We start from the raw sequence: 26651 nt of genomic DNA, 5'->3' as shown, positions 1-26651 counted from the left end.
AAACAGGACTTGTCAAAGTAGAAGCATTTTGGTGCCCCAGACAGCACCCTGGACAGCTCTCTGAGGGCGGACTTCCTTCCAACATACCAGTGCAGCATCCAATTGCAAGTCTGAGCTGAGTGTCTTGTCTATCATCACTTGAGTATGCCGAGCGAAGCACTGGGTACCCACACTACGTGCTGCTGAAAGTACATCCAGAAAAAAATCACCTCATTGAATAATGACCAAAGAGAACATTACTTCATCTATGAAGTATAATTGCAGTTCAATGGGAATTAAACTGGCTTTTCAAAAATTCAAGAAGCCAGAGCCTCTGTAAAATGGAGCAGAAAACCACTAGGTAAGCAAAATTTAAGACAAAAAGTCAACAGGATGAGATAGTGAAGGAAGGTAAACAAAAAGAGAAAAGTCGCACTGAGGACTAAAAAATATGGAGATGTAAAATTCCATAGGCCCAAATAAACAATACAGACCACAAATATGCAAAAAATACCTCCAGGTTTCAGAGGAAAATAACTGAGATTAAAACCATCAGTAATTTCAACAGTGGGAGGCTATAATAATGTATTCAGAGCTTAAAATACATAAAATTTAAATTTATGGAGAAATGTACTTTCAAAATAATTAATGAAATTTTAAATTGCTAAAACCAATAATTGTATATTATTAAAACATAAATGGTCACAGAAACACCCTATGGCTATTCACCAGGGTAGCTGTGCATAGAAAAATGGAAACTCATAGACCTTTCATCAGACACAGGCTCTCACTGTCTCTAGTCCTGGGCACCCAAGACATCACTGAATACTATTAGTTGGTTTCGGATTAGGGTAGTGAGATGACAGATTTTTATTTACATCTGCTTCACGGAGAAGGCAATGGCAACCCCCTCCAGTACTCTTGCCTGGCAAGTCCCTTGGATGGAGGAGCCTGGTGGGCTGCAGTACATGGGGTCGCTAGGAGTCAGACACGACTGGGCCACTTCACTTTCACTTTTCACTTTCCTGCATTGGAGAAGGAAATGGCAACCCACTCCAGTGTTCTTGCCTGGAGAATCCCAGGGACAGGGGAGCCTGGTGGTCTGCCATCTCTGGGGTCGCACAGAGTCGGACACGACTGAAGCGACTTAGCAGCAGCAGCAGCAGCATGTTGGCTAAGTACTCTGCCACATTCTTGAAGCTTCTGGGCTCCAGAGTGTAGGGCAAGTGGAAAAAGTCCTTTTAAAGGAAGAGAGAACTTGCTTCACCTCATACCACTCTGCAGAACAGGATATGCTGCTTTGTGAGCCTCTTTGGATTTTAGGGGTAACTACATACCACATTTGGGAATATTGTTTAAATCCATTTACCCTTAAGGTAACCCATAGGCTGCAAGTTTTCATACGGGCTCAGCACAAAAGAAGACTCTGCTTTAGGTCTTTAGAGCTTTAGACTCTGCTCTCTGGGTCTTTTGAACCAGACAATAGTAAAGGGAAGGTCTGTGTCAAGCCACAATGCAGGAAACTGTTGGTGGAAGGGAGCACCTCATTTTGTGGGACAGCACCCCAACCTTGCACAGAGTTACCTCAAATCTATGATGAGTCTCAGAAGCCCATTCCATCTGTTTGTCAAGCCAGTGACTTTGTCGTATAAGGCACATGGCCGCAAAATTAATTTGTAGGTTTTAGCTCATTACGAATTCTCCTTCACAGTAAAATGATTTCCTCGGTTAGTGTCAATGCAAAGTGGGATACTATGGTGATGAATTCCACAAGCCGCTGAACGATGATGGTTCTGTTGGAAATGTTTCCTGCAGGGAAGACAAATCTGCATGTAGAATATGTATGTGTTTCTGTTAGAATAAATTGCTGCCCACTGCACTACGGAAGGAAAAAGGTACTGCACCTACCACCTGGCGGCAGGGTGATTGTGTTTGGCAGCGGTGCCGTATCAGCAGGGCGGCCACACAATCGGCTTTCTCTAGTGGGACACTTCAGAGAATGAAAAGAGGAGCGTATGGGACAGCAGGACCAAAGGGATAAACCACGACTCTGTTTGGTCCCTGTTGTTCAGTTGCTCAGTCATCTCCAACTGTTTGCAACCCCAGGGGCTGCGGCATTCCAGGCTCTCCTGTCCTTCACTGTCTCCCAGAGTTTACTCAAACTATGTCCACCGAGTTCATTATTTCATCCCACCATCTCATCCTCTGTCACTTCCTTCTCCTCCGCCCTTCATCTTTCCCAGCATCAAGGTCTTTTCCAGTGAGTTGGCTCTTCACATCAGATGGCCAAATTATTGAAGCTTAAGCTTTAGCCTCAGTCTTTCCAATGAATATTCAGGGTTGGTTCCCTCTAGGATTGACTGGTTTGATCTCCTTGCTGTATAAGGGACTCCCAAGAGTCCTCTCCAGCACCTCAGTTCAAAAGTATCGATTCTTCAGCACTTAGATTTCTTTATTATTTTATTATTGTATTTACTTGACATTAGTCACTGCCAAGGAAATCATCAGTGCACAGAAAAGGAAGCCATAAACAAGATCAAAAGACAACCTTCAGAGTGGGATAAAATATTTGCAAACAAAGAAACTGACAAAGAATTGACCTCCAAAATATACAAACAGATCATGTATCCCAATAAAAAAAAACACAATCAAAAAATGGGCAAAGACAAAAATAGACACTTCTCCAAAGGAGACATACAAATGTGTAAAAAACTCATGCAAAGTTGCTCAACATCACTAATTATTAGAGAAATGCAACTCAAAACTATAATGAAATATCACCTCACACCAGTCAGAATAGCCATCATCAATAAATCTGCAAACAAGAAATGCTGGACAAGATGCGAGGAAAAGGGAACCTTCTTGTACTCTAGGTGAGAATGTAAATTAATACAGTCACTATGGAGAAGAGTGTGGAGGTTTCTTAAAAAACTAAAAATATAACTACCATGTGACCCAGCAATCCCACCATGGGCATACACCCAGAGAAAACTATAATTCAAAATGACACATTCACCCTAATGTTCATTGCAGCCCTATTTACAGGAGCCAGGGCATGGACACAACCTGAATGCAATCTATATGCAAGGGAATGAATAAAGAAGGAGTGGCACATATACAATAGAATATTACTCAGCCATGAAAAGGAACAATGTTGGGCCATTTGTAGAGATGGATGGATCTAGAGACTGTCATACAGCATGAAGTAAGTCATAAGGAGGACAGGGGAGTGGGTGGGATGAATTGGGAGATTGGGATTGACATATACACACCGCTTCAGACTGAAATTGAAGAAAGTGGAGAAACACACTAGACCATTCAGTGTGACCTAAATCCAATCCCTCATGACTATACAGTGGAAGTGAGAAATAGATTTAAGGGACTAGATCTGATAGACAGAGTGCCTGATGAACTATGGACAGAGTGACATTGTAGGAGACAGGGATCAAGACCATCCCCATGGAAAAGAAATGCAAAAAAGCAAAATGACTGTCTGAGGAGACCTTACAAATAGCTGTGAAAAGAAGAGACGTGAAAAGCAAAGGAGAAAAGGAAAGATATACCCATTTGAATGCAGAGTTCCAAAGAATAGCAAGGAGAGATAAGAAAGCCTTCCTCAGTGATCAATGCAAAGAAATAGAGGAAAACAATAGAATGGGAAAGACTAGAGATCTCTTCAGGAAAATTAGAGATCCCAAGGGAATATTTCATGCAAAGACGGGCTCAATAAAGGACAGAAATGGTATGGACCTAACAGAAGCAGAAGATATTAGAAGAAGAGGTGGCATGAATACACAAAACTGTACAAAAAACAGCCTCATGACCCAGATAATTATGATGGTGTGATCACTCACCTAAAGCCAGACATCCTGGAATATGAAGTCAAGTGGGCCTTAGGAAGCATCACTACAAACAAAGCTAGTGGAGGTGATGGAATTCCAGTTGAGCTCTTTCAAATCCTGAAAGATGATGCTGTGAAAGTGCTGCACTCAATATGCCAGCAAATTTGGAAAACTCAGCAGTGGCCACAGGACTGGGAAAGGTCAGTTTTCCTTCCAATCCCAAAGAAAGGCAATGCCAAAGAATGCTCAAACTACCGCACAATTGCACTCATCTCACACACTAGTAAAGTAATGCTCAAAATTCTCCAAGCCAGGCTTCAGCAATATGTGAGCTGTGAACTTCCAGATGTTCAAGCTGGTTTTAGAAAAGGCAGAGGAACCAGAGATCAAATTGCCGACATCCACTGGATCATCGACAAAGCAAGAGAGTTCCAGAAAAACATCTATTTTTGCTTTATTGACTATGCCAAAGCCTTTGACTGTGTGGATCACAATCAACTGTGGGAAATTCTGAAAGAGATGGAAATACCAGACCACCTGACCTGCCTCTTAAGAAACCTGTATACAGGTCAGGAAGCAACAGTTAGAACTGGACATGAAACAACAGACTGGTTCCAAATAGGAAAAGGAGTATGTCAAGGCTGTATATTGTCACCTCGCTTATATAACTTCTATGCAGAGTACATCATGAGAAACACTGGGCTGGATGAAGCACAAGCTGGAATCAAGATTGCCAGGAGAAATATCAATAAACTCAGATATACAGATGACACCACCCTTATGGCAGAAAGTGAAGAAGAACTAAAGAGCCTCTTGATGAGAGTAAAAGAGGAGAGTGAAAAAGTTGGCTTAAAGCTCAACATTCAGAAAACTAAGATCATGGCATCCGGTCCTATCACTTCATGGCAAATAAATGGAGAAACAGTTGAATCAGTGGCTGAATTTATTTTTCTGGGCTCCAAGCTTGCTGCAGATGGTGATTGCAGCCATGAAATTAAAAGACGCTTACTCCTTGGAAGGAAAGTTATGACCAACCTAGATACCATGTTCGGAGAAGGTGATGGCACCCCACTCCAGTACTCTTGCCTGGAAAATCCCATGGACGGAAGAGCCTGGTGGGCTGCAGTCCATGGGGTCGCTGAGGGTTGGACACAACTGAGCGACTTCAGTTTCACTTTTCACTTTCATGAATTGGAGAAGGAAATGGCAACCCACTCCAGTGTTCTTGCCTGGAGAATCCCAGGGACGGTGGAGCCTGCTGGGCTGCCATCTATGGGGTTGCACAGAGTTGGACATGACTGAAGTGAGTTGGCAGCAGATACCATGTTAAAAAGCAGAGACAATACTTTGCCAACAAAGGTCTGTCTAGTCAAGGCTATGGTTTTTCCAGTGGTCATGTATGGATGTGAGTGTTGGACTGTAAAGAAAGCTGAGCACCAAAGAATTGATGCTTTTGAACTGTGGTGTTGGAGAAGACTCTTGAGAGTCCCTTGGACTGCAAGGAGATCCAACCAGTCCATTCTAAAGGAGATAAGTCCTGGTTGTTCATCGGAAGTACTGATGTTGAAGCTGAAACAGTCCATCCTAAAGGAGATCAGTCTTAGTTGTTCATTGGAAGGACTGATGTTGAAGCTGAAACTCCATTACTTTTGCCACCTGATGCGAAGAGCTGACTCATTTGAAAAGACCCTGATGCTGGGAGGGATTGGGGGCAGGAGGAGAAGGGGACGACAGAGGATGAGATGGTTGGATGGCATCACCGACTCGATGGACATGGGTTTGGGTGGACTCCAGGAGTTGGTGATGGACAGGGAGGCCTGGCGTGCTGCGGTTCATGGGGTCACAAAGGGTCGGACACAACTGAGCGACTGAACTGAATACACACCACTATGTATAAAATAGATAACTAGTGAGAAACCACTGTACTGCACAGGGAACTCCTCTCAGTGCCCTGTGGTGAACTGCGTGGGAAGGAAATCCAAAAAAGAGGGGATACATCTATATATATATATCAGATCATATCAGATCAGTAGCTCAGTCGTGTCCGACTCTTTGCGACCCCATGAATTGCAGCACGCCAGGCCTCCCTGTCCATCACCAACCCCCGGAGTTCACTGAGACTCACGTCCATCGAGTCAGTGATGCCATCCAGCCATCTCATCCTCTGTCATCCCCTTCTCCTCATGCCCCCAATCCCTCCCAGCATCAGAGTCTTTTCCAATGAGTCAACTCTTCGCATGAGGTGGCCAAAGTACTGGAGTTTCAGCTTTAGCATCATTCCTTCCAAAGAAATCCCAGGGCTGATCTCCTTCAGAATGGACTGGTTGGATCTCCTTGCAGTCCAAGGGACTCTCAAGAGTCTTCTCCAACACCACAGTTCAAAAGCATCATAGCTATTCACTTTGCTGTGCAGCAGAAACTAACACAGCATTGTAGAGCAACTAAACTCCAATAAAAATAAAAGAAGAAAGCAGAACTATCAGTATTTGGCAGTAGCAGTGTCCAGCGCAGCTTGGTGAAGGACATCCAGCTTGTGGAGACCATGCCTAGTCTTCCTTCCTGATGCCACAGAACCTTTGTGCCCACAGAGAAAATGCCAGGCTTCCTGGAGAAAGAGGCCGAGGGATGTCCACATATGTTCACCTTGTCCACCTGGCTACTGAGTGTTTTCCCAATGGGCTATGTCTCCTAGTGCTTATTTAGTTCTATCATAGATATTTTCATTCACCATGCCCTTTCTAAGAGGTCTATCCACACATTACTCCTCTATATGACATGTAATTTCCAAGAGTTATCTTTTGGGAAAAAATACTAGCTGCCAAGCCATCCATTTGTGATCACTATACAGGCTCTGTCTTTTCCATTGTATAATGAACATATATAGAGAATACTACCTGCACTCTTCCTTGCATAACCTTATTGTGTAATGGTCCTAAAGGGGAACCCTTGAGGGGGTTCTCTCATGGTTTCGCTCCCAAAGGTGAAAGAGACCCATAATTCTTTCCAGTTGTGTCGGCTGCCCTTGGAGCTGCATGTGATTCTGTAGGTGTGAGTTCACGGAGAAGTAGTAGAGTATTAATAGTTTATATTAAGTAAGCTTGTGCTGACACGACAAAATATCAGGGACTGGGCGGCCAAGACAATAGAAATTTACTTCCTTACAGTTCTGGAAGCTCAAAGTCCCAGGTGAGGGTGAAGGCACGGGTGGGTCCTTGAGCGAATTCTCTTCCTGTCCTGCAGACGGTCCACCTTCTCCCGGTGACCTCACATGGCACGGGGTGGGGAGAGCAAAAGTGAGAGAGAGTTTCCTCTTCCTATAAGGCCACAGGCCACGTTTGCATCAGACTACGGCTCCACTCTTACGACGTTATCTAACTTTAACTCCTAAAGACCCTTTCTCCAGATATAGTTGCAATGGAGGTTGGGACTTCAACATGCGAATTTCAGAAAGACACGATTCATTAGACAGCACAGTCAGAGCAGGTAACTTTGGACTATGAGCCACATTCTCTCGAAGGTTACCTGTGCCTCTGGGTTAGTTTTGGTCTCACTTAAATAACTTCCACTTAACTAAACAACTTTTTAAAAAAATGATTTGCCAGTTCAGGTAACAATTAGCCAATGATAGTAAATTGAGGTTGCTGAGTCACTTGATGTCCTAGGATGAAGCATTTGATCCTAGGATTTGATCCAAAGCATTTGATCCATTGAAAGTGAAGTCACTCAGTTGTGTCCGACTCTTTGCGACCCTGTGGACTGTAGCCCACCAGGCTCCTCCATCCATAGGATTTTCCAGGCAAGAATACTGGAGTGGGTTGCCATTTCTTTCTCCAGGGGATCTTCCCAACCCAGGGATCAAACCCAGGTCTCCTGCATTGCAGGCAGACGTTTTAACCTCTGAGCCACCAGGGAAGCCTTTGATCCATTGAACCAGGGCTCAAATGGTAAAGAATCTGCCTGCAATGCAGGAGACCCGGGTTCAATCCCTGGGTTGGGAAGATCTCCTGGAGAAGGAAATGGCAACCCTCTCCAATAATCTTACCTGGAGAATTCCATGGATAGAGGGGCCTGGCAAGCTATAGTCCAAGGGGTCACAAAGAGCAACTAACAAACACACAGGGCCCAATAACACCTCTGGTATTAGGCAAAGAAGAGCCACTGTCTCTAAAGAAAGTTTGGATTCTGAAGGTGATGCTAAGCCCAGTAAGGAAAAGTGGTGCAGTCGGCACATTGTTTAGAAGGCAACCAGGAAGCTCTATTTCATTGCAGGGAAAATGAATCAGAAGTAATGCAAGCGATGAGAAAGCTTTGAAACTGGTTCACGCCAGTGGAAAACAGAAACTGAACTAGCACTTCACTGATGGGGAGAGAGAGAAAGGAAGAGTCAGAGAAAAGCAATTTTCAACCACAGGGTAATATAACCCCCACGGTATCTGTTTCTTCCAGACCAGGCTGCAGAACTAAAGCATATAAATAATAGATGAAGGATATATTGATGATGCAAGTTAATAAGAATATTTTAATACTGTGCTTAAATGAAAACTCCAGGGTTGGAGAAGCGATTCAGAGTGAGTATGAATAGAGGTCCATCTGTAGCGTCCTGGTTCTCTGGTTGTTTCTTAGAGGTGGTTCCAGTGATGGTGTCGGGGATATGTGATAACAGAGTATTCATTACATATCAGGCATTGGAAATACAAAGTTATTTGTTTTTTTATTTTTTGGCTGCACTGGGTGTTCATTGCTATACACGGGCTTTCTCTAGTTGCAGTGAGCAAGGGCTACTCTCTAGCTGCGGCGTGAGGGCTTCTCATTGTGGTGGGTTCTCGTGTTGCCGAGCACAGGCTCTAGGGCACATCTGCTTCAGTAGTTGTAGCAAGGGCTCAGTTGCTCTGCTGCATGTGGGATCTTCCCAGACCAGGGATTGAACCTGTGCCCCTTGCATTGGCAAGTGGACTCTTAACCACTGGACCACCAGGGACGTGTATCGTATAGTCCCAGGAGTATATCATACAGTGCAGAGGCTCTGTTATTGCCAAGCTCTATTTTATATACTTGTGATACATCAAGAAATAAATAGAAAAACCCTGCCTTCTTCAAGTAGATATGGGTATGTGTCATCCTTCTTCCTATATAACTTGTGCAATCCTCCTGTTTCACTTGTGCCAAATAGCCTAACACAGGTACCAAGTTTCCTGAGTGCTACGATAGAGAAATGAGTATCCGACCCTTGATAGCAGCAAGAGGAGGTCTGGACATTGCCCTGCGCAATTATAATCCTTGCTTTTAGAACTCTCGAGTTGTCACCCTGTCCCATGCAGGGTAGCAGCTCTCCATGGGCATAGCAGCTTGAGCTCTGACAGCATGGGGAGGAGTAGGAGAGCCAAGGCTGGGGCTGGCACTGCACGCAGGAGGTGCCCCCTACCCAGATGCCAGAGATCCATAGGATGTGTACTTCTGAGCTCACCAAACGAGACATCTTGTTTTTGTTCACTCAGCGAGTTATCATTGATATGCCATCCAGGTAAGCAGTTTAGGATATTAATAACCACCTCATTACACGGTCATCAATAGAAGACATAAAAACAAAGTCATCAAAGAGGAATTTTGCATGAACTGAACAGATATGAGAGGGGGAAGCCGGCTGCTGGCTCAGAAAATGAACTTCATGAACTCAAACTCTGGTCAATAGCTTTATATAACTAAGAACAGAACTTACAGGTTCTCCAAGAGTTTATCTCGTTCTGCAGGATGACTCATATTGACCAAGCGCATGATTGAAATTGAGTGCCTATTTATTCAGTTTCACGGGGAGACTAGAGCTGTCTAAATAATCAGTTCATTCTCTCACGCTGGGAAAAGCCATTTGGGAGACCAAGGCATGAAAAATTAAATGGCGAGAGCTGAGCTAACGTGAATGGAGCGTGTGTGAAGCACTGGGTGCTAGACGTTTTATTTATCCCATCACATTTCATTCAAATAAAGAATCTGAGATAAACTACCAGAAGCTTATGGAGTTTCAGTACTTTCCCCAGAGCTGGGGTATAGCAGAGCCAGAGCTTGAACCTACTTCTGTCTGTCCAGAAAGGTATTCTCTCAGCACTCCACTCCTGGAAAGTTAATATCTTCCTGGAATTAATGAAACTTGATGTTGTATTTTATTGTAGGATATTTTCTTATGGAGTGAGGGACAGAAATGCACTGTGATGAGAACGTGACGTCTGAGGTGAGCCTCCTGTGTTTCTATCTTGCTTCTGCTTCCTGCGTGGTTGATATTGAGCAGATTTGGTTTGGCTCCGTCAGTAAGTCATGTGCAACTCTTTGCAACCCCACGAACTGCAGCCCACCAGGCTCCTCTGTCCATGGGATTTCCCAGGCAAGAATACTGGGGTGGGTTGCCATCTCCTCCTCCAGAGGATCTTCACAACCCAGGGATTTCCTGCAGGTGGATTCTTTACCACTGGGCCACCTGGGAAGCCCTTGAGCAAATTACATGAGTTCAATTCTCTGCAAAGTCATCTTTAACTATAGAAATGAGGGAAATGACAGTCAAGTGCCTAGCATGTAGAAAGTGCTCAATAAATACTAATTATTATTTCACTTTATACCCCAATTAATTGTCCACTGTTTTTATAGCTATGTCAATGCAAACTAATTTTGTTGAATAAAATAAGCCTTCCTCCAGATAGTCACGATACTTTGGGCTTTTTGTCCACTTCTTTTTGTTGTTTGTTTTTCTCAAGATTTTACACACACTGTGTCGTGGAGAAGGCAATGGCACCCACTCCAGTACTCTTGCCTGGAAAATCCCATGGAAGGAGGAGCCTGGTGGGCTGCAGTCCATGGGGTCGCTAAGAGTCGGACACGACTGAGCAACTTCACTTTTACTTTTCACTTGCATGCATTGGAGAAGGAAATGGCAACCCACTCTAGTGTTCTTGCCTGGAGAATCCCAGGGACAGAGGAGCCTGGTAGGAGACCATCTATGGGGTCGCACAGAGTCGGACACGACTGAAGTGACTTAGCAGCAGTGTCATTCAGACAGCATGATTCTACTACAATTCCATACTGTGAGTTTAACTTTCTAGAATTTTGCTCTGATCCAGGCTATCTTGAGTGGATGAGACTGTTTCCAACATCTCTTGGAGGAGCCAGAGGGTCCAGTCACAATCCAGGACAGTCCACCTCTCACTGTTACTGGTTACACCATAAAAGTGACTTCACAGGCCTCAGACTTGGGTGGACATTATCACAAGCAGAAAGTTAGACATGGAAAGTTAGATGTGTAAGGACTTTTTGATCCTCCCTTGAGGGATCAAGACCCTGAGGTTCCTACAGAAGCGACAGGCCATTTACTGACAACTTGATCCAGGGTCAGCATTCAACAGACATGGTCTGATTGGGCACACACAGCAGCCTTGTGTGATAAGCCACACAGGCATTGTCCACACCATCCCAGGAGACAAACTTTATATCTCCATGTTTAAAATCCATTACCTCCAGGATAGAATTCATTCTCCAAACTAGATCCATGGACTGGCCTCTGCCGGTTTTCCCCAGCCCATCACTCATGACTTCTCTGCCTTATGACTTGTAGTGCAACCACATGGAATTACTGGTAGGCACCCCCACTGCCGCATCTACCTGATAATCCCTGCAACTCATCTGCCCACGCGCTATTTCTCAACTCCGCACTCACTTCCTCTGCTTTGTAATGCTCTTCTAGATGTTTATTTTTAGATTAGCCTTTTTTTTTTTTTAGCTCATAGACTATTTTAGAACAGTTCTACATTTATTAAATAAATCAATAGATTTACTGATAAATTAAGCTGATGCTATAGAGTTCCCATGTTTTCTCTCTCCCCTGCACAAATTACTTCTATTAACTTTTTGAATTACTGTGGTATAGTTGTTACAATTAAAGAATGAGTACTAATACATTTGTACTGACTAAAGACCGTATCTTACATGAAAGTGCACTCTGCGTTGTACAGTGAAAATATGTTTGGATAAATATATCGTGTCATGAACCTACCATCAGTACAGCATCATAGAGAATAGTTTAATTGCCCCGAAAATCTCTGCTTCATCTGTTCACCCTTCTCCTTCCTCTGAACTCCTGGAGACTACCATTCTTTATACATTCTTTGTGGTTTGCTTGTCTGAATGTTATGTGATTAAAATAAGACACTATTTAGCCCCTTTCACTTCAGTTCAGTTCAGTTCAGTCACTCAGTCGTGTCCAACTCTTTGCAACCCCATGAACCACAGCACGCCAGGCCTCCCTGTCCATCACCAACTCCTGGAGTCCACCCAAACCCATGTCCATCGAGTCAGTGATGCCATCCAACCATCTCATCCTCTGCCGTCCCCTTCTCCTCCTGCCCTCAATCCTTCCCAGCATCAGGGTCTTTTCCAATGAGTCAGCTCTTCCCATCAGGTGGCCAAAGTATTGGAGTTTCAGCTTCAACATCAGTCCTTCCAATGAACACCCAGGACTGATCTCCTTTCAGATGGACTGGTTGGATCTCTTTGCAGTCCAAGGGACTCTCAAGAGTCTTCTTCAGCACCACAGTTCAAAAGCATCAATTCTTTGGCCCTCAGCTTTCTTTATAGTCCAACTCTCACATCCATACGTGGCCACTGGAAAAACCATAGCCTTGACTAGACAGACCTTTGTTGACAAAGCATTGTCTCTGCTTTTTAATATTCTGTCTAGGTTGGTCATAGCTTCCCTTTTACTTAGCAGCAGGCATTTTCCCATGTCTTCTCATGGCATGATGGCTCATTCCTTTTGTCACTTAGGGATGCACTGTATGGGTGTACCACAGCTTGCTTATCTATTCATCTTCTGAAGGACATCTTGGTTGTCTGCTCCCCCATCTCTGGGGGAGTGGGTTGCCATTTCCTTCTCCAATGCATAGAAGTGAAAAGTGAAAGTGAAGCCACTCATGTCTGACTCTTAGCGACCCCATGGACTGCAGCCTACCAGGCTCCTCCTTCCATGGGATTTTCCAGGCAAGAGTACTGGAGTGGGTTGCCATTGCCTTCTCCCAAATGAAACTGATTTAAACCTCTGTGTGTAGGTTTTTGTGTGGACCTAAGCATTCAAGTCATTTGAAAAAATAACTAGGAGCACCACTGCTGACTCATAAGACTCTGTTTAGCTGAGTAAAAAAACTGCCCACCAGTCTTCCAAAATGGCTGTACCATTCTGCATTTCCACCAACAATGAAGGAAAGTTCCTTCTGTTCTGCATCCCTGTCATCATTGGTATTGTTAGTTCTTTAGATTTTAGCCATTCAAATATGTTTGTAGTGGTATATTTTCATTTCACTTTATAATTCTCTAATGACCTATGGTATTTACCATCTTTTTTATATGCTTATTTGCCATCTCTATATCATCTTTGGTAAAGTGTCTGTTCAGCTCTTTTGCCAATTTTGCCAAAACTTGGGTGTTTATTTTTGAGTTTTAAGCGTTCTTTGTACATTTTAAATGCAAGTTGTGTATCAGATACATGCTTCACAAATATTTTCTCCCAAACCGTGGCTTGGTTTTTAATTCTCTTAATGAGTCTTCCTTTTTGGAACTTTGATAATTTTCAGGTATGAAATTAAAATGCTATTCTAAAGGAAGGCAAGAGGACATGCCGTGTTCTTCTCTGCAATTTACTTTCTCTTTTTCATTCCCCCAAAGTGGCTGTACTATGAATCTATCTCCCACTCCTGCTTTAAATTCAAATCAGTGTCACCTCCTTCCAGAAGCTACCACAATACGCTGTTTCCTCCAAGGCATAAGACAGTAATGGATCCCTGCCTTGCTATTCTATGCTTCTCTAAACCTTATGAGTCATCCTCCCGTCCCCCACCCCCTACTTCCTCCCTCTCCTTGAGATCACCCATTATATTATGGCATTCCGTTCATGACTCAGTTTTTTCCTCCTGCAATGAAAGATGCCTCTTGGCAGGTTGTTTTTCTTGTTTGGTTTTGACCATTACTGTCTGATACATTATGAGCACACAGTGAAAGGGCTTGGCCAATATTGTTGAATACATGAATTTGTTTAAAATATTGAATGTACTAAATAAGCTCCTGAAAAAACTCAGAATAAAAGGGTAGGCATTCAGCAGACCACTTTAAGACTCATTCACGGATTTCAATTTTCCTCTCAGAGTGACACAAATTAATAAAATATACAAAAGGAATAGTGTATTAACATACCTAATCTGAAATTTATCTTTCATATGCAAATGAAACATTTGGAATTTTGACCAGGCACTAGATCACAAATAAATCTCAACAAGTTTGAAATAACCAAGATACAGCTCATAGGCTCTGACCACAATGAATTAAATCAAACAGCATTAATAAAAATATAAAGAGACAAAATAACCTATAGAGATAAAACAAAACAAAGTTGCTGCTGCTGCTGCTAAGTCGCTTCAGTGGTGTCCGACTCTGTGTTACTCACAACCAAATGACTTAGAAGTCTACACAATATTCACACTTATGCTAATCATAAGGTAAAGAAACTGAAAGTTAACCAGTATTTCTTTTTAGAATAAACTTATGAAGATAGTGTATGGTCAATCACCTACCTCATAAAATCTTGTAAATAACATTTTCCTCTTGTTACATTTGTAAGAAGATTTGGAATATCTCAGAAGGGTTTCAAACTTTATTTCTTAGAGCCCACAGGAGGAGCAGCAGCAAACAGGTCCCCAGGAGTGATTTTGCCAGTGAGGATGATCCAGGCTCCATGAAAGTAGACCCCTAACGCCCAACTTTAACATCGAAGGCATGGACTGCTGCGTATTTTCAAGTCCAAAGGTAATACAGGACTTCATCATTGCTTGGGTCAGTAACTCAATGAGATTATCAAAAACTAGTGTATTTTTTTTCTCTCCTCACATTGCTGTGAACTCTGTGACTTTGTTCTTAGCTTCAGAGAAAGTCCGCTACAATAATTCCATGGGTCACGTATGAACACCAGATCCAAGGGGAGAAGGGAGAGCGTCTTATATCAGGTTTCTCTCCTGGAAGGAAGGAAACTGGGCCCTAGAAGCCTCCCTCAGCTCTTGCTACGTGAACTCGTCAGCTCCCTGGAGACAGCATGGGGTGAATCTCCAGCAGGGCACTCCAGTATGTGAGTTAGTGAGGTGATGTGCAGGTTTCATGTGAAAAAAAATTAAAAGTTCTGTTGGAAAAAATATTTCAGTTAGGAGACCACTGGCTTTAATGATCTCAAAGGTTATTCTCACTAATCCGTCTGCAGTGCATGACTCGACACACCCAGGCTTGTACGAGACAATACATTTAAGGCTCCATCTGAGGGCTGGTGCTCGATCAATAGTGGTGGATCCTCAATTTGCTTCTAGGTTCCCACTGGTTCAATTGTAAACCTTATGTAACCCCCGTGCCCTTACTTCTTGGGTTCTTGGCGAAAGAGATGTATCACTCAGAATGAACTGCTTGAATCAGATGCCCCAAAGGAAAACAGCTTGTAAAAATTCAGCTACTTTACTGTGATTAGAGTGTAGGGCGGAGGGAAGGGTAATGAGATCAAACTGTTCCTGAATGAATTATTTTGGTCAAAACGCACCACGTCACATTCAACCTAAATCATCCCTAAGGATTCTTTACACAATCGCTTCTGCCAAGTGTACAGTGATTCTTAGAATTCAGAATGAGTCATTATTAAATTCTGTGGACACTAGGCAGATGAGCTGTAACAGAAGTATGCAATATAAAATGTTAAGGCCCGTGAAGTTTTTATTATGTCAAACATACTACATATCACCCTCTGTAGATATGTGCTTCAGTTCAGTTCGGTTCAGTCGCTCAGTCGTGTGCAACTCTTTGTGACCCCATGGACCACAGGACACCAGGCCTCCCTGTCCATCACCAACTCCCAGAGTTCACCCAAACTCATGTCCATTGAGTTGGTGATGCCATCCAACCATCTCATCCTCTGTCATCCCCTTCTCCTCCTGCCTTCAATCTTTCCAAGCATCAGGGTCTTTTCAAATGAGTCAGCTCTTCGCATGAGGTGGCCAAAGCATTGGAGTTTCAGCTTCACCATCAGTCCTTCCAATGAACACTCAGGACTGATCTCCTTTAGGATGGACTGGTTGGATCTCCTTGCAGTCCAAGTGACTTGCAAAAGTCTTCTCCAACACCACAGTTAAAAGGCATCAATTCTGCTGCGCTCAGCTCTCCTTATAGTCCAACTCTCACATCCATACATGACTACTGGAAAAACCATAGCCTTGATGACACAGACCTCTGTTGGCAAAGTAATGTTTTTTAATATGCTGTGTAGTTTGGTCATAACTTTCCTTCCAAGGAGTAAGCATCTTTTAATTTCGTGGCTGCAGTCACCATCTGCAGTGATTTTGGAGCCCCCAAAATAAAGTCAGCCACTGTTTCCACTGTTCCCCCATCTATTTGCCATGAAGTGATGGGACCAGATGCCATGATCTTAGTTTTCTGAATGTTGAGCTTTAAGTCAACTTTTTCTCTCTCCTCTTTCACTTTCATCAAGAGGCTCTTCAGTTCTTCTTCACTTTCTGCCATAAGGGTGTTATCATCTGCATATCTGAAGTTATTGATATTTCTCCCAGCAATCTTGATTCCAGCTTGTGCTTCCTCCAGCCCAGCATTTCTCATGATGTACTCTGCATATAAGTTAAATAAGCAAGGTGACAATATACAGCCTTGATGTACTCCTTTTCCTATTTGGAACCAGTCTGTTGTTCCATGTCCACAGTTCTAACTGTGGCCTCCTGACCTGCATACAGATTTCTCAAGAGGCAGATCAGGTGGTCTGGTATTCCCATCTCTTTCAGAATTTTCCGCAGTTTATTGTGATCCACACAGTCAAAGGCTTTTGCATAGTCAATAAAGCAGAAATAGATGTTTTTCTGGAACTCTCTTGCTTTTTTGATGATCTAGCAGATGTTGAAATCTCAAAGTAGATCTCTGTAATTACTCATCTTTACAAGAATACATTTTGAGTAAGGATAGATACAGTCAAGGATTCCCTGATGGCTCAAGTGGTAAAGAACCCACCTGCATTGCAGGAGACACAGAAGACATGGTTAGACCCCTGAGTCAGGAAGATCCCCTGGAGAAGGGCATAGCAACCTGCTCCAGTAATCTTGCCGAGAAAAATCCCAAAGACAGAGGAGCCTGGTGGGCCACAGCCTGTGGGGTTGCAACAAGTCGGACATGACAGAAGCGACTGAGCACACATACACAGCCACAGTCCATCCAAAAGGAGGAGGACGGAAGACGGCAGCTCACAAAAAAGAAACCTGAACTATGCAAGTAACCGTGCATCATCGAGATTCGCTTCCCATCCTTGTTCCCTCACTGGTTCTCAGCAATACAGCGAAGGCCACATGACTGTCTAGCCTAAGTACCAGGAGGGCTAGAGGGACGCACAGGGCAGTCACCAGGAGGCGAGGCTCAGGTGAATGGTCCGGTGTGGAATTTGCCGTAGAGTGTCCAGCAGTCAAAACATCTGGTGGGCACTGTTCTTTGGGCTTGTGGTTTCCAAGGTGATCGGTGCTGTGTCTGGAGGTTGGAGCCATGGACTCTGGTGCTGTGAATGGGTGCTGTGTTCACGAACCACGTTGGGGCTGGTATTTGATGGATGTCTTCTAAAACCAGAACACTAAATACACGTATACCCTTCTCTTTACCGGGAATCTAAGTTTGTCCTGTGTGCTCCACATATGCTCTCCAAATCTCCTAAGAGAATGATGGATTCACACGCCTGCATCCTTTTCTGACCAGGATTCAGGCTACAGTATGAGGACAAGCCCTCATAATATTAATATTCCCTCCGTGGTAGGATGAAGGAGTGAGCGAGTGAAGTTGCTCAGTCGTGTCTGACTCTTTGCGACCCCATGGACTGTAGCCTGCCAGGCTCCCCCATCCATGGAATTTTCCAGACAAGGACACTGGAGTGGGCTGCCATTTCCTCCTCCAGGGGATCTTCCCCACCCAGGGATCGAACCTGGGTCTCCCTCAATGCAGGCAGACTCCTTACCATCTGAGCCACCTATGTTCACGGCACATCAGCTCTGTTTGGTGTTGGCTTTCAAGAGCAGGAAGCAACATTTCCTGGGTGGTTGTAGGGGGCTCTTCCTTTGAGTCTTGTATCCTTAAACATGTATGTGGTCTGTCTTAGGAGGACTCCAGGGCCACCGTGGTAGTGCAGGAAAGGTTTGCAGAGCCCTCTCCCAGCTGCTACGTCCTCTGGGTCCTCAGTTCTACCTTCCAAGTCTCCTGGAGAATTAAAACACCAATAAAAGCAAATTAAAAATAAAATTCATGATCAATGGTGTTATACAAAACCACAAGAATGTTAAACTAATTTCTCACAAGAAGTTGTTAAATTTAAATTCCATGAGTAGATTTCTTTTATTAACGTGATGTACATGATAGGAATTGAAGGATGCCAGATTTTAATATTTTTGAACCGTTAGAGCATATTTGAAAGGTATTTCTCCAGCAGCGGTAGACATTTTAGAACTCAGAGAATTTATTCTGAGTCAAACATGACCATGTAACATCATCAAATGCTATCAACTCAGTGAGGCCAGGGTCACACACCAACTCCACAAATGAAAGTCTTCCCTGTGAAATTGAAGTGATATTCTTTGCCCTTTCAATGTGTCATGTGAAGGATGAACCCCCTTCCTCAGGTCTGTAAGTGAGCCACAGGTGTTGCAAATGCAAGATTTCTTATTAAGAGAAGCTGCTCAACTACTGAGACCTGTTCGGAATCTGCCTCCCCACCTCCATCTCCACATGGACCTGGTGCTGGAAGCCAGATGCTCTGAGCTTCTAGAAGGCCCCCTTCCACCTGTAGCAGAGGAGGGTGAGGAGCATGCCCAGCCCAGCCTGTGTCGTTACTGCTGATCGCGGGGAAGCGCAGCGGGTATATAAGGGCTAAGCCCGCGGCTGCTGATCAGGGTTGGGTTGCTGAGCCAGGCTCTGCCCCAGGGGTTGGGTTTGCTTTGAATGGGTTTCTGGGGAGGTTGGGGCTGGTGGGCTGGAAGGATTTTGTTTTTCTTCAGGGCAAAGTCCCCACTTTTTCTTCTCTCTCTGGCACTGTCCTCCCTGAGCGCGGTCTCACTGCGTCTCTCCTGCTCGCCCCTCTCACTCTGGCAGCTGAGGGGGCCTGCCTCCGGCCTCTCTAAGGGGCCTGGCGCTTGGGAGGGCCTGAGCCGGCCTCCTCACAGGGATAAGCCTCTTTTCTTCTGAAGCCCCCCTTCCTCCCCAACCCTTTATTCTTCAGCAAAACGACCTTGAAAAGTGCCTGTCCTCAGGCCAGCAGGGGGGGGGTGACGCTTTAGGTTGCTTTATAGAAAATGAAGTGGAGAGAGGACCCCGTCCCTTTGAGCCTTCTAGGGCAGCAGGGGGCCGGGGAAGTAAAGTGGGGGGTGGCGGGTGTGGAGAGGGTACAGCAGGCTGCCCCAGACAGTGTGAGACAAGCGTGCGGGGAGGCCTGGGGAGGATGCTCTGGCCAGGCTGTGTCTCTGTCCTTAGAGAAGCAGACAGGGCTCTGTGCTAAGTCGCTCAGTTGCGTCTGACTCTGAGACCCCGTGGACTGTACTCCGCAGGCCCCTCTGTCCATGGGATGCTCCAGGCAAGAATACTGGAGTGGGTTTCCATGCCCTCCTCCAGGGGATCTCTCTGACCCAGGGATCGAACCTGTGTCTGTCTACCTGCATTGGCAAGTGGGTTCTTCACCACTAGAGCCGCCTGGGGAGCTGGAAGCCGGGCTGGGCTGTCCCTAAATCTACAGACCCAGACGGAAAATGCTATCGCCGTCTCCTTAAGCCAGAAGACACTGCCTCACTCTCTTCCTTCATAAAACAAGACGCCACTTGCCATCCCGGCACGCAGTTGTTGCCTGTCTCTCTAAGTGCTGCCTGGTGTAGGTGAATGAACGGCTCAGGCCTGCACCTTTAACCTTTTGAAGAGTCTCGTGTTAGACCCAGGGAGGAGGAGGCCTTAGCCATCAGAGTGACAGCCAGCTGGCCGTGAGAGCTAAATGGGCTCTTGGGGCAGCTTCAGGATCCTTTGAGATCGGTGGTCCTTCACTCAGAACAGGTGTCTTGAGTCGCTCCTTACCAAAGAGTGCAGGTCCTACGTATGGGGCAGGTGATGAGGGCCACCTGCAGGCATGCGGGTGGCATCTCGTTTGCTCTTCCCTCAAACTCTTCACAACAAAAACCCTCTACAAAGCACTAAACAGAACGGCAACCGTACTCACTTCAGTCAGCCTAGGACCTGAAGTCCGACAGTCCCACTGTGAAGCTCACTTTCATGTTAGAGTTGGCCAGCATTTCCTCTAGTGGCTTTTAGTAATGCTCACTACTCCTGTAAGACAGTGTGGTGTGAACTGCCCTTGGGGCAACTGCATGTTAGGTGAGGACACAGATTCTCCCTGATGCCCCTCTTACCTCCAAGGGTGAGCGGCTGTCCCCAAGGCCACAGGGAAGCTGGGAGAGGCTGCCTGCTGATGGAGGGAGGGAGGGGCCCAGGGTCATCTGGGCAGAGGGGGCAAGGCTCCCCGGTGGACCTGAGCTGGCGAACTGTAACGTCGTCACAGCGGGCTTGGGGACAGGGTAAACGAACTTGGGTTTGGCACCTCTGACGACCCTAAGTCATTGCAGTCCAGAGAGTCTGGGGGCCTGTCCTGGGTCAGTTGGCCTGAAACGTCCTTGGTTCCCTTTCTGTCTCACAACAGTGATTATCATAGGGAGCCATGGACCTCTCGGAGCCTGGAGGTGACCTAGGATTATCCGGCGGGCTCCACAATCACGGGAGAAAAAGCCAAGGGTGGGAAAGGACAGAGGGGCACAGTGAGGGACACGGGCGATGCTTCCTGTGGGCCCCGCAGAGGCGAGCTGCCTGCGGGGGCCGCCTCCACTAGCTCTTCGCCTGCTGGACTGGTTCTGTTGCCAGAATCTTGGCTCTGTCTACCGATGCCAGAGAGAGAGGTGGAGACTGAGTTTGTGGAGGAAATAGACAAGAGCAGCTTTATTTTTGCCAGTCCAAGGGAAACGCACAGCAGGCTAGTGCCTCCAGAACATGCCGCCTCTTTGGGGAATAGGGAGAGGTTTTATATCCTCTTGAAGGTTTTGCATTTCTTTTGAGAAGTTTCCAAATGGCCACAGCCGGCCTCGGGCAACTCAGCAAGCAGGTCTGGTGTCCCTGAAATTATTGGCCCATGACCTTCTTTCTGAAATGCAGAATTCTACACAAGAGGGGAGAAGAATGCTAGGTGCAGAGTGTAATCTACGTGGAGTCAGAGTGATTAGCTTTCCGAAGGACAAGTCTAGCTACAAGCGTGTGTTAGGAACAGCTAAACAGTAACCAGGGTTGTTTAACTCCTGTAGGTCTGTTTGGCTGGTATGTGCCATAAGGCTGTTCACTCATTTCATTTTGCTACCACAGTCCTGGCGGTCAATGCCACCATGTCCACACCTTGTTCCTCTGGCGCCCAGCTTGCGTGACTGCTCAGCGCCTTTATTCAGACACTAGCCTGGCGAAGGAAGAACTGACCACTTTTCAGACTAGCTGTCTGTTTTCAAGGAGAACAGGACCCTCAGGACAACCTCTGAGACAGGTTAAATCCATGAATTCATGTATCTTAAAATTTATTTCCTAAGAGTCTGAAAGGATCTGCATGAACGTGGCTTGATCTTGGACGTGTGTTGGTGGGAGGACAGGGGTCCTAAAATGACCCCAAGGCCCAAGACGCTCTGGACCCTTCTTCATGATGGACGTGCCAGAGTGAGAAGCATGGAGGGACTGAGCCAGGACGATAACTGGCTGAGGGTGAGTCCTGGGGAGCCAGGGGTGACCCCAGCATTGCAGGCTTCTCACTGGGGACCTTCTGGGTGCCGACTCACCACCATTTTAACGTGAAAAACTCAGTATGGGGCCACAATAGCTATAAGCCGCTGACATTTTTATTCCCAAAACCTAATAGAATTTTCTTGATCACTTATAGCCCTTCACATAGGGGCTTCCCCTGACATCCTTTTTGGTGGCAGATGGTAGCTGGCATACAGTCCTGGAGGTCCTGGTCCAGCTTTTCTGACTCTAGACTTTAAAAGTGGTCCCTCTGCATTTTGGACCTGAATGACCCAAGTACACTTTTCAGGGCTCCCTGGGCATATCTCCTCCTGTGCTGGGAGGTTTACACCTAAGAAACCTCTTCTACTCACTGTGGTGTCCTTTTGTGGAACTTCCTTCTCTGGCATCTGCCAAACATATCCCTAGATTTTTCTGGAAGGCTTCATGATGCTACAAATCGGAGTAACTAAAATATTAATGGTCCCCTGAAGGGTAGCCTTTCAGGGAAGCTCCTGGTAAACAGCCTGAGCCCTAAAATAAGTGAGGGATGGCTTCAGGGTTTCCCTGTCACTAGGGTGTGTCTGTCTTGCCCTGAGGATGGTCATCTATGTCTGGTTCTATGCTCAGCTAGAAATCCTGCATGAGCCACACACTGACCTACAGATCCAAGCAGCCATGTGACAGGAGGGCTTAGAACTGTGACTTCAGGCTCTTTACATGGTGTCCTGTAGCTAACCTACAGTCTAAAGGTAGACTCTGACGACAGTCTCCCATACTTTCCGTCAGCTGCCTGATGTGAAAATCTGTTCTCAAGGTTATTTGCCCATAAAAATGAAGCAAAATGCAGGGAGCGAACTGGCGGCATCGACCACCTTTTATCAGCTCTGCTTTCACTGGTCGTCTCAGTCCCTCGTGGGTGACTCTCCCCCTCTGTGGTGCCTGTTGACGTGGTGCCAACTGCCCCTCGTGAGCTCATGTTGCCCTCTGACCTCCACTTCTAGTGGGACTTTGATATCTGGGTCATATGTTCGAATTCAAGTCTAGACAGCCCAAATTCAAGTCTTAGTTGAGTGGCCAGTGGGAATAACTGGCAGGTGTCTGAATCTACTATATTCCTCTGTCCCTAGTCTTTGAAAATGGCAGTTGGAAGAAGTGATATTAGGTGTCTTCCTTTCCTATACTTAAGATGAACCAAATAAACTCTGAATCCAAGCCCAAGGATGAGATGAGCACTTTCCATTCATCCTAGAAACAGTCACCTTGCCTTATGTTAACAGGCAGATCCTGTCTACCCTGTAATACGCTCTCATGTCAACTTGCATTAAGTCTACTTAGAAGATCTGTGGTGTCTCCACTCAAAACTGTCTCTACCCATCCTATGACCACAAAGGGTTAGGAAAATTCGTATTTGTATTAAAGATAAAGGGAATTGAGGTCAGCAGTCCAACCTTGCTCCTCACTTCTGTTATAACACTCAGGGATGTGTTAGCAGGCAGAGAATGAGGGACAGACAGATGAGGTTGGTAACAGGGTACCAGGATGGATACAAGTGTAAATCCCTGTGTGTTTAAAAAAAACAAACCACGTGCTGTTGGGTATGGAGTCACTTTCATTCACATTAACGTTTTTAATTTTCTTATCAAATTATAGTTGCTATACAACATTGTTACAGGTGTACAATATACTGATAGCCTGACGATTATACTTTATAGCTACTATAAAATATTGGCTATATGGTGGGGAAAGTAGGGGCTACTTGCTTCTGAGGAAGTGTGGAGAAGGGAACAACATCCTGGGTGTTGGTAGGATGTATCTTGAGGGATAATCTTTTCTGTAAACATCTACCCTGCCATCTTGCTTCCAAATCCTAAGAATTCTTCCTAAAACTCCACTCAGTTGCTTCTCCCAGCAGTACCACAAGGTTCCTCAGGGAACTTTCCTGAACATTGTGTGTCTGGAATTGAGCCTCACAACTGAGCTTCAGTTTTACAAATCTGTCTTCAGATTATTCCAGGAAGTGATTTGGAGTGACCTATATTTGTGGACTTTTTATCCCTCCATTTAAGCGTAACCACCATCTCCTGCGTCTTTCCAAACCAAGGGAATGACTCCGATCTCTTCATATTTGCCCCAATTCTCAATGCCAAGAGCCTGGCCACCTGGGAGTCCTATCCAAAGGAGGAGGTTCTCTAGAAGTGGACGAGGACTGGGTGTTCTCCTATGCCTTGTGTTGGGCCTGGTGGCAGATGAGAGCCCAGGAGATCCCCAGAACCTGCCTGGCTACGTCACAGTGGTTTAGAAGCCAAGCTTTTTATATCAAGTCCTGGCTTCTGGTGACACTCAGTATACTTTTAGGAATTGGTTGATGGGGGTTGAATGTGGTGGATCTGGATCAGGATGTGGGGCTTACAGTAGACGTCATTTAAAGTAAAATGCAAATAGTTCTCACTGAAGGCAAAAGTTAATGTAGATCTTAGTTTGGGGAAACTGCTATTATATCATCTGTCTTGCCTTCTTCCTGCTGAGACCACAGCCGCATGCAGGTTAGCCCTCTCCTCTGCCGCGTCCCACATTGCCTATGCTACTTCTCTGTCTTCTGTTTTTCTCTTGATACCACCTCGCTGATGGCATCTCCTGCCTTGATTACATTCACTAAGTTAATCTGTGAGTTAGCCAGGATTCAAGAGGCTTTCTGCTAACAATCTCTAGGACAGTGGTGGTGACAGGTTAAAGGGATGTGAGGTGTTAAACTTCTGCAGAGCTCCAGAAACTAGACCAGATCTACACACACATGGATACAAACACACCCTCTAGGAGGAAACGTCTCGACGACTTGTGGCTGCCATCGGTGCAAGTGCAGCTGAACACTTAACGCTGTGAAGTTGCAGGACCAACAGCCCCCAGGGGCAGTACAGAGGCCTGCTGGGTTTCGTGTCCACAGCAAGATTAGAAAAGGATGTGACTTCCACAAGGCCAGGGTTTTCAGTAGTCGCTTACATTCCTTTTTCTAATCATGTAAGATTTCAGGCTGTCTGTTAGCTTTTTCATAAGGAGAAGCTGGAAATCGAGATAATAGTTTAAAAAAAAAAGGACCCTGCAGTGTGAGATGGAATCTGGCTTTGATATGAAACTTGTCTTGATGTCTAAATCCTACATTACTAGACCTCCAGCTGTCTCTTCCTCCAGGCAGTTCACGCAAGGATCTCTGGTACCACCAAAAGCCTAACAACTCACTAGGGCATCTATGGTAACTGCCTTGAATGTCTTTTTAAAAATTTGAATCTCCGAAATCTAGACAAATTGAGAGTGGTCAAGTATGGAATAGTGTGTGCCTAGCCTGTAGCTTAATCATAAAAGAAGCTTTACAAAATGAAACTTTCAGAAGGTCCTTGCCATCCATGATAACACTGATTGAAGACCCCAAGGATGGGATCGAACGAGATTTCCCTGGTGGGCCCGTGGTTGACTCCTCACTTCCACTGCGGAGTCTAGAGGTTTGATCCTCAATCAGGGAGCTAAGATCTCACATGCTGTGGGGGGTGGGGGTGGATTTTAAGGTATTCTACCTGCCACAGAGCTGGTGTCTGCCAAAATTGGCAGGTGGCAATTTTAAGAGAAAAATGGAAGAAGAGCCTCTAGAAAGTACAGAGGGTCAATAACTCCTGACATTTATCCAGGAACAAACGCAAAGGTTTTGATTACATTTCTCAGACAACCCAGAATTAGGGTAACACTCAGTTCAAGGAGTCAGCTTTATATATGAATCTGAGAACAATTTTGAATTTACAAAGACTTGCACCAATGGAAAGTCACATCTTGATAATCCAGGCTGTATCTTTCCAAGTTCACACTTAAAGAAGGGAGGAGACAGATGAAAGACCACCAAGAGACTTAGACAACTTACACTTCATAAAGACACAAGGAAAGATCATGGGTAAACATGCGTGCTCATATGTACAAAGCTGCTACAACTATGGAAAGAGTCAGTTTCACAAACTGAGGGATTTCATAGAGTCGCTATTATACCTTCGTCTGCTATTTTCTGCATGTTTTAAATGCTCCAAGACTTAAAGATTCCAGCATCCTATGGGCTTGACCTTTGAGCTAGCCATTGCTAGATGAAGACCAGGCCGTCGCCAGGTCCAGTGCTCACGGCTAGGACACAAGCATGCTCCTGGACTCCAACAGCCCAGATGTGGAGCATCCTCTTCTGTACACCAACCGACCTTTGGGTTCAACTTCTGATCCTGCCCAAAGGCACACCTGTGTTGGGTGAGTTTTCAGATCTACACTTTCCATGTTCAGATCTGGCATCATGGAGATGGCAGGGAGGGGATCCTGTGTCCTCAGAACGCTCTGGTTCATTCAGACTCCAAGGAGGACATCCACTGCCTGGTACCTGTGGTGGGCTGCAGAGGCCGTCCGAGCTTTGGCGACCATCAGGGAAGCAGAGAGGGTGCCACCCACAGGATGGAGGAAACCCTCTCTGGGCTTCCAGGTGATGGCTGCTCTTGCCTTTGTCTTGGTCCCCAACATGATGGCTATCCTAGTTCCTTTGTCAGACTGGCTCTGCATCCTTGGAAAGAAGTCCTATGAGGGTGGAGGAGAGAAGCTGATGCCTTTCTCCTGAGATCTGCAATGTGTCCAGAGGAGCCTGACATTCTTCATTGCAGAGGGTCTCATAAAATCCTCTTCTTGCTCTTTGTTATGCAGAAGAGGTGATGCCCCTTCCTGGGGCTTCGTGGTGGAGAGGAGCTCCCATCTAAGGGGCTTAACTTAGGTTTCTGCTGACTCTGGGGCTGTCAGGGCTGTAGCTCTTTGGCACATGGTGCTTGTCACGTGTGTCGAAGCTACAGGATTGTCCCCTTCCTCCGCCCCCTCCCCTCTGCAAGGACAACCTGGGGCCGCTCATCCCACCTCTGTTTAGTGTGTGGAATGTTCATGGCT

The 26651-nt window shown here is 45.5% G+C and overlaps 1 long non-coding RNA gene across 1 annotated transcript in view; it reads left to right on the top strand.

Moving 5' to 3' along the window:
• LOC133260199 (uncharacterized) overlaps nucleotides 1-14795 on the top strand; it is a 53728-nt gene extending 38933 nt beyond the window's left edge. The window contains exons 2-3 of the long non-coding RNA XR_009740680.1: nucleotides 9986-10044; nucleotides 14511-14795. This is a non-coding gene — a long non-coding RNA (uncharacterized LOC133260199). The remainder of the gene's footprint in view (nucleotides 1-9985; nucleotides 10045-14510) is intronic.
• Nucleotides 14796-26651: the final 11856 nt, after the last annotated feature.

Source organism: Bos javanicus, chromosome 14 (assembly GCF_032452875.1).
Source record: "Bos javanicus breed banteng chromosome 14, ARS-OSU_banteng_1.0, whole genome shotgun sequence".
NCBI classification, from domain to species: Eukaryota; Metazoa; Chordata; class Mammalia; order Artiodactyla; family Bovidae; genus Bos; species Bos javanicus.
Note: the sequence above shows the minus strand (reverse complement) of the source record. Positions and strands in the feature narration are given on the sequence as shown.